Genomic DNA, 9434 nt, shown 5'->3' on the forward strand with positions numbered 1-9434 from the left:
TTTGCTCATGTTTACACTGAAACGCAATTATGGCGTTTGCAAACTAAAACGGGGTCTGCAGCGTTTTCAGACGTCTTCGTTTTGCTCATGTTTACACTGAAACGCAATTATGGCGTTTGCAAACTAAAACGGGGTCTGCAGCGTTTTCAGACGTCTTCGTTTTGCTCATGTTTACACTGAAACGCAATTATGGCGTTTGCAAACTAAAACGGGGTCTGCAGCGTTTTCAGACGTCTTCGTTTTGCTCATGTTTACACTGAAACGCAATTATGGCGTTTGCAAACTAAAACGGGGTCTGCAGCGTTTTCAGACGTCTTCGTTTTGCTCATGTTTACACTGAAACGCAATTATGGCGTTTGCAAACTAAAACGGGGTCTGCAGCGTTTTCAGACGTCTTCGTTTTGCTCATGTTTACACTGAAACGCAATTATGGCGTTTGCAAACTAAAACGGGGTCTGCAGCGTTTTCAGACGTCTTCGTTTTGCTCATGTTTACACTGAAACGCAATTATGGCGTTTGCAAACTAAAACGGGGTCTGCAGCGTTTTCAGACGTCTTCGTTTTGCTCATGTTTACACTGAAACGCAATTATGGCGTTTGCAAACTAAAACGGGGTCTGCAGCGTTTTCAGACGTCTTCGTTTTGCTCATGTTTACACTGAAACGCAATTATGGCGTTTGCAAACTAAAACGGGGTCTGCAGCGTTTTCAGACGTCTTCGTTTTGCTCATGTTTACACTGAAACGCAATTATGGCGTTTGCAAACTAAAACGGGGTCTGCAGCGTTTTCAGACGTCTTCGTTTTGCTCATGTTTACACTGAAACGCAATTATGGCGTTTGCAAACTAAAACGGGGTCTGCAGCGTTTTCAGACGTCTTCGTTTTGCTCATGTTTACACTGAAACGCAATTATGGCGTTTGCAAACTAAAACGGGGTCTGCAGCGTTTTCAGACGTCTTCGTTTTGCTCATGTTTACACTGAAACGCAATTATGGCGTTTGCAAACTAAAACGGGGTCTGCAGCGTTTTCAGACGTCTTCGTTTTGCTCATGTTTACACTGAAACGCAATTATGGCGTTTGCAAACTAAAACGGGGTCTGCAGCGTTTTCAGACGTCTTCGTTTTGCTCATGTTTACACTGAAACGCAATTATGGCGTTTGCAAACTAAAACGGGGTCTGCAGCGTTTTCAGACGTCTTCGTTTTGCTCATGTTTACACTGAAACGCAATTATGGCGTTTGCAAACTAAAACGGGGTCTGCAGCGTTTTCAGACGTCTTCGTTTTGCTCATGTTTACACTGAAACGCAATTATGGCGTTTGCAAACTAAAACGGGGTCTGCAGCGTTTTCAGACGTCTTCGTTTTGCTCATGTTTACACTGAAACGCAATTATGGCGTTTGCAAACTAAAACGGGGTCTGCAGCGTTTTCAGACGTCTTCGTTTTGCTCATGTTTACACTGAAACGCAATTATGGCGTTTGCAAACTAAAACGGGGTCTGCAGCGTTTTCAGACGTCTTCGTTTTGCTCATGTTTACACTGAAACGCAATTATGGCGTTTGCAAACTAAAACGGGGTCTGCAGCGTTTTCAGACGTCTTCGTTTTGCTCATGTTTACACTGAAACGCAATTATGGCGTTTGCAAACTAAAACGGGGTCTGCAGCGTTTTCAGACGTCTTCGTTTTGCTCATGTTTACACTGAAACGCAATTATGGCGTTTGCAAACTAAAACGGGGTCTGCAGCGTTTTCAGACGTCTTCGTTTTGCTCATGTTTACACTGAAACGCAATTATGGCGTTTGCAAACTAAAACGGGGTCTGCAGCGTTTTCAGAAGTCTCCGTTTTGCTCCATTTACACTGAAACGCAATTACGTCATTTGCAAACTAAAACGGGGTCTGCAGCGTTTTCAGACGTCTTCGTTTTCGAGGGTCGAAAATGCTGGAGTAGTGTAACCGACAGGCATAACCGTAGCAAAAGTTATGCGTTTTAAAGCGAAAACGCACTAGTGTAAAAGTAGCCTCACCCAAAAAGAAAATTCTTGTGTCTTTCCAGCCCTGTTTTAATTTTTCTTTAGTTTTATGTTCTTTCTCTGTTCGATACAACATTGATTTTTTTTTACTGCCAAGCTCCTAAAAGGACTGTTACGTATACCTGGTTTTGTGTACCTTGTGTTTTTTGTTATTTGGACTTTTAGGTTGCATTCTGCCCTGTTTTGTTCCTGTTTCCTGTTCTGTTTGTAGTCCTTTTGTAGTTTATCTTGTTGATTAGTTCCCTGATTGTTTTCAGGTGTGTGGTCTTTGTTGGTCTTGTTTGTGTAGTAAATGCTGCATTTTAGTGACGGCGAAGTGAAGTGTTCTGAACCAGCGAAGCTCTTAACACAACTGTATCGGAAAAAGGTTCATTACTCAAAGCTTTTTAACACGGTTTATGTTGTGGCCATCTAGTGGTTATAGTCGTGTATTCCATTACAGCCGGTGGTTTCACATCTGGTTCTACAACTGATTGTTTGTTTTATTTTATTGTATATAAATAATGGTCATTGTCAAGTCATTCATTTCTGTTGGTGTACTGGCAGTAAAATAAATGAAACATAAATTAAATCTAAGATCTGTCTATTTTAATCTGCCTCAGTCCTTAAAGGGGTCATATGATGCGATTTCAATTGTTCTTTCTCTTTGGAGTGTTACAAGCTCTTGATGCATAAAGAAAATCTGTAAAGTTGCAAAGACTAAAGTCTCAAATCCAAAGAGATATTCTTTATAAAAGTTCAGAGTCAGCCACGGCTACCTAAAACGGCTCGTTCTAACACGCCCCCACATATCTACATCACTGTGTGTGAAGATTTGCATAACGCCGCCCAAATGTTACTCCATAGAAAACGATACACCTCAGGGGAGTGTATGTAGCCCTATATTGTTTAATATGTGTTTTCTGGAGTTGAGCAGAGAATGAGTAAAGCCTTATATGCTGATGATGGAGCGTTATGGATGAGGGGTTGTAATATTGGTATGCTGGAGTCAAGAATGCAGAAAGCAACAGATCAGGTTGAAAGATGGTGGTATGGGTGGGGCTTTTGGTTATCTGTGGAAAAGATGAAATTTATATGTTTTACTAAAAAGCAGGTAAACCCGATATCAAACTGTATGGACAGTCACTCAAGCAAGAAAAACAGGTGCAGCTCTATAGTATAGTTGAGTGTATATCATTTACGAACATTGTTTTCTATGACATTTAAATGTTTATATTTTTAAAAGAAAATTAATTGAAGTAGAAATATTAGAATGCAATTGTAACTTTATCATTATAAAACCTTCATTAAGTGTAATTTAAGCAGTTTTATAGCCTACAAATCAGTCACGTTTAACCTTCAATATAATGTCGTGCCAACTCACTCTCATGTATACTTTACAGAATTAGTGGAGAGATTTGTTTTCCTTGAAAATTTGTCGTGATCGAATCGAATCGCAAGCTTGTGAATGAGAATCGAATCGAATAGTGAAATTTGCGTCAAAACCCAGACCTATTACACAGCTTTATAAAAATGGACAAAAATAATGAATACATTTTTTTGTGAAAAAAGCAACTTGGCTACCTCAGTATTCTTCCTCAGATTTGATGGTGAACTTTTGAAGCCAGAAATTACCCTGAAAAGTTATAACTGAAGCTGAAATGAGTGAGTTTGATGCATGAAAACAAACCTCATTGGTTTGCACATCAAGCGTGCATTAGAGATGTAACGATGAACTGCGAGCCGGTCGGAAATCGATTCAAATCGGTTGAGATGCCAAACAAATCGCGATACCGTTGGAGTAGGAGTTTATATGAATGTATCTCTGAGGGGAACTGACTGTCTTTAGAAAAGTTTACCTGGTATTTTTTCTTTTCAACTTGCTTCTGAACAACGCATATTAAAGTAGTGTTCATGAGCGCAGCTCTGCTTTGTTTACAGCGGTAACCCAGGAAACACTAGGTGTGTTCCGATTGGCAGGGCCCCTACGCAGTGTTCACTGCTCCCTACTCCCTAAGCACGGGATATCCGTCCAATTGGACTTCGCTGACAATAATCGCTCATTTGGAACGCCCTGCAACGTCATCAAAGAAAATCAACAGCAGGGTCACATAACATAAATATTGTAATGTACTTTACTTTCAAATTTAAACACATATAAAATACATATACAACTATGTATCTAATAAATATAGTAAAAATGTATATGATTAGAAGGTTACAGATTGTAGTGGTATAGTGAATATATTACAGGTGATGCAACATCATCGGGTCACTTGAGCAGCAGAATTCATTCAAGGCTTGAGCGATTTTGTCAAGTCAAGTCAAGTCACCTTTATTTATATAGCGCTTTTAACAATACAGATTGTGACAAAGCAACTGAACAGCATTAATTAGTCAAATAGTGTCAATAATGCAAAATGACAATAGTAAACACTCATTTTTCAGTTTTTGTGTGTTCGTTGAATGATTGTTTGGACGTTTGGAGCGATAATGTTGCTGTTGCTGAATGTCTCGTGATCTGTGAGAGGAATGGATGTGAACTGTGTGCGATTTTATTTTTACCGTTACTTCTCTTTTGAGCTTTATCTTCGGCAGATCAAATTTGTTACAGTAGCTTTTATAGAGCGATAAAATTTGTTTTACATTTGATATTCGCTGGATAATCGCCTATGTAACTTCAAGGGACCGTCTGCAAATACCAAACCACAGTGCAAAAAAGCATTGGTGAATTATAGCTTCTTCTCTTTTTTTTTTTGAGTACTGTGCTTGTATAAAGAAAGGTAATTGAGGTAAAGTATTTGAATATTGCACTTTCAGCTATGGCCCACCCAATGAGAAGCTGGTAATTTTCCAAATGCATGTCATTTTTTTAAACAATAATAATAATAAACATCTTATTTCACTGTAACTTTATATATTTAGTTTAATATATGAAGAGTTCAGATGCAAAACCCTCTAAATCCGACTTCTTTTCTTTTAAATGAGCTTTTTTAAAAATCATTTTAAAGGTATTGATAAGGTTATTAGTTAGTGAATAACATAACTTTTTCTCAAAAATGTCACTTTAGACAATTCATTGGTTTTTAACAAATTAGAATTCCTTTTGAAGTAGTGTAAAGTAATATTATATATCATGCACAACTCAAATATAAGAGAATTCGGTGCACAAAACAGGTATTCTGGTTAACATTCAGTCTTAAACTAAAATGTTCCAATATAAACTGCATATCAGATTCAAGTAGAATACAAAACGACATTAAGATAATACCATAATGAAACCCCAGCTTATCTCCAGAGATTTGCAGCACTCTTGCTTCACTTAATGATCTCTGGAGTTGTGGTGGACCTGGCTGCTGCTTCTTTGAAGTCATATCGATGGACAGTGCCATGCTTCAGCAAAATGCTGTTATACTCTTCCGGCCACAGAATATAGTTTATGCTTCCGGATATCTTGCTCAATCCTTCCAAACACTCTGTCAGAAGGAAGGAAACTGTGCCAGGTGTACAGGTTGATCTCACGCCAGGTTCTCCTCTGCCACGGTGACGAACCACACCGAATACATAACAGTATACCTGGCGTGAGTAATACGTTTGACCAATGGCAGACCTAGGAAGGACCGGGTTCTCCGTTATGTCGCGCCGGCATGCATATGATTTAAATAGACTACAATAGATTTACAATGCACAAACCAGAAGCAACAATATCTACAGAATGGAGAAGGGTTGGCAATTCACAAAGCATAAAATATCAATTTCAATTTTCGTTTTGGTGTTTTAGAGGAAAAATCATACGGATGTGAAATGCATATAAAATGCTTGAAAAACTTGAACAGAGATAGAGGGTATTTAATAGGGCTGCCCCCCCACTGAAGATTTTTCCAGTTACTAGTAGTCGCTCATTTAAGCTATTATTCAACTAATCGCACATTTATATTAAATTGACATAGGGCTAATACTCCATAATGAGCATATTCCGCGCTCAAGTACACACACAACATTTGCCACGAAGCACAGGCAAAGTAGCCTAATGATTATGAAAAAAGGAGACATTTTAATTATTTATTAATAAACTAATGTTTTCTGAGTCCTTGTCGGCTGCAAAGATGAAATTCACCAAATCTCCGCTGGACGCGCCTTTAGAGAGAAATGCATTCACACATAATCAGGGTGTAGCCTATTTGATTTCGTTTGGAATTGGTTTGTTTAAAAGTAGACAAGCTTTCTTTAAATATATTTCTCAGGTATGCAAGGCACCCCGATTTTAAGTTGTTTCATTATCAGGACAAACAATGCAAGTGATCGTGCGGGCGCCAGCTCTGCTTGAGCATTAATTATTTTCCGCACAAACATTTGAATATGAATAATAGCCTAGAGCACATTTATATTAGGTTAACGCTAGAGTGTGGGATCTGCATTAAAATAAACAAAATAATAAATAAAACAGATGTAGTTATAACCTGCAAATTGAAGGCTGTTTGATGTTTTAAAATGATCTAATAACAGGCTGATGCCGCTCCAGTTCGTTGATGTTGTTGATCAAGATTAAATTGTCGCAGTCATAAACTTGTTTAAAAAAAAAGCTTATGCATTAAATAATAAAGATACAAAACAGGTTAAGTTAAATATGCTGAATATACAGTATATTGTACAAATATTTATAAAATACTAGACTGCGAATAAGATTACGCTTTCACATTTTGCATTTGCATAACATAGTGAATTATTTTTAACATGCAATGATACAAAATAAAACCAAACAACACTTAGTGACTTGGGTAGGTTGGACCTAGTTATTTGGGTGGGACTTTGTAATTTGGGTGGGACTTAGGTTTAGGGTGGGTGTGACTTAGTTAAATGGGTGGGACTCAGTCGTGTTGGTTGGACTTGGGTGGGTGGGACTTAGTGACCTGGATGGGTGGGAATTTGAGGGATTCGGTGGGGTGGGTGGGACTAAGTGACATACACAGGGATTTGGGACCTAGTGTATGTGCATGTCTGTGTGTGAACGAGTGTCTATGTGTGCCAATGTAATAATTGTCACAAAAGAACAACAGTAGGCATGAAAGAACATAATTGTATTAGAAACATGAGTGGTACAAATGAAGAAACATGATTTTCAATAATAACAAGTTATTTGAAGTACAGAATAAGCATGATGGTAACCAGTCTTCTCAATAACAAAGGTATGTGTGATGGAACAAGTTAAGTAGAACAAGAACAATATGCATTGCAAAAACAATTACAATTTAAGAGACATGAGTGGTAGAAATTAGCAAACATAATTGTCAAGAAAAAGAACAAGAATGACTTGCACTACAGAGTAATCTTGACAGTAAACAGGCTCCTCAATAAGAAAAGTAACTGTGTTGTAACAAGGTAAGTAGAACTGAAAACTTCTCCTGATGACCTGTAAATAAAAAAGATACACATTAGTGATGTGGCTATAAAGGAAACGAAAGCAAATTACCTCCCAAAAAATAAATATTTACCAAAGGGCGTTGCACTTCCAAACAGGAACTGAAGGCAAGTATGAAGTCATGTGGATGGCCTGAAAATATAAAAAGAACACATTAGTGATGTTGATAAAAGGAAGCATCAATAAAGCCCCAAAACATAAATATTTACCAAATGGAGTCACACTGCCAAACAGGAACCCAAGATAAATTGCAAATCATTTGGATGTCCTGGAAATATAAAAGGGACTTAGTGATGGGCTGATGAAATAAAACTGAAATTATACTCCAAAAAACTTACTTAAAGTGGTCATATGATGTGATTTCAAGTTCTCCTTTCTCTTTGGAGTGTTACAAGCTGATTGTGAATAGAGCTTGATAGGTATCAGAGTAAGACATTTGTGGGTTTTCTGTAACCAGCTCTATCTCTTCATCAGTCCATCTTGTCATGTTGGCTGGTACTGTTCTTGTTTGCACTCTCTCTATCATTTGTTCCTGTGTTTCCTCCTGCTGGTAGGTGTCAGGGTCAGATTGTTGGGGTGATGGTGTCCTTGTGCGACGATCTGGTACCTTATATGGTACAGAATCATGCAGTCGATGGACCTTGGGTGAGTTGAGAAGGAGTAGCGGAGACAGGATGTGTAGGCGTTGTAGTTCCTGTTGGGTGATTGGCAGCTCTGCGATCAAATTTGCCAGAATGGAGAAGGAGATGTAATCTCCATTTTGGATCAGGCCTACAGCGCTGATGAAGGTGAGAGCCGTTAATGTGTCGGTAGGGCACATGTCCTGTGGCAGGCGGTTAATGCTGGTTTCTAACCAAGGCATGCCACTGTCCCTGTAACGCTGGAAGTTTCTTGTGTAACACAGGCCCTTCTTTTTGATGGTAGAGCATACATCACCCAAGATTGCAGCAGCCTGAGCTTTAGCGGATGGCTTCTCAGTAGGACCATATAGTTCTAGGTAGTTCTTTTTGTTCCATTTTGCCTTAGGATTCCTTTGCTCGTCCCAGAAAGTAATTTCAGGAAAGTACCTGAATCCCAAGAGGCCATGGTGGAGACACTCCTTTGTATCATGGCCCACTGAGTTGGCCAGTTCGAGTGCCCTTCCAAATGTGTGGGGGTACCCAAAACCTTTTCTTCCTGCCAAGTCTTGGCTGAGATCCTGGGTTGTACGACACCCTACAACCTTTGCCAGCGGGGGGGGTTCGGCTTGTTTTAAAGCATCGAACGAGATTCTATCATTTCTTTCATGTAGGTCACTTAGAAGGACCCGAATTAGGGCCTCCCCGATGACAGATGGGGCTGCGTCCAATGTGTCTGTGAATTCAAATATTTTTTCCACCCTCAATCTTTGGAGTGGTTCAGTTATCCAGATCTGGAGAGGTGGTGGAGACTCCCCAACACTAGAGTTTCCAATGGGGGACAGGCCTAGGAAACCCCTTTGCCTTGTGAGGCTGTTGGAGTTTGTGGAATTAGTTCCTAAGCTAATTGAGAACTAGGTGGATTGTGCACAGTAGGGCTTTCCGTAAAATAGCTCCTCAAGGGCCAGCTCACACTGAAAGGCTGTCCAGGTATTTGTGAATCCACCACAACCTTTTGCTTCAAACAGCAGTGTGTACAGTGTGGTTGAAAGATAGTTTGCCACCGGCTGCATGCAGGCCCAGCTTGTGGTCATTGTCTTGAAAAGGCAAGAGCATGGGGGTCTCTTCAAGGAGATGGTGGATAGCAGTGGGGTTATAGAAATCTTTTGCATCGATTCTCAGTGGGAAGTGTCCCTTCAAACGAAACACTGCTTCAATTCTTGCGTATGTCCGGCATATTGTTTTTCTGGCCAAGTCATTCATGTGGTTCACATACGACTTGGCCTTTTGGAGGATTTTTCGTGTGTGGTTCGGGTTGTGAACCCCACAGGTCGCTATGACCCTGGTCACTGGGTGTCTTGTCATTGCAGCATGAATGTGAGGTGTGTTTG

This window comes from Sinocyclocheilus grahami, unplaced genomic scaffold (genome assembly GCF_001515645.1).
Source record: "Sinocyclocheilus grahami isolate Dianchi unplaced genomic scaffold, SAMN03320097.WGS_v1.1 scaffold1672.1, whole genome shotgun sequence".
In the NCBI taxonomy this organism is placed as follows: Eukaryota; Metazoa; Chordata; class Actinopteri; order Cypriniformes; family Cyprinidae; genus Sinocyclocheilus; species Sinocyclocheilus grahami.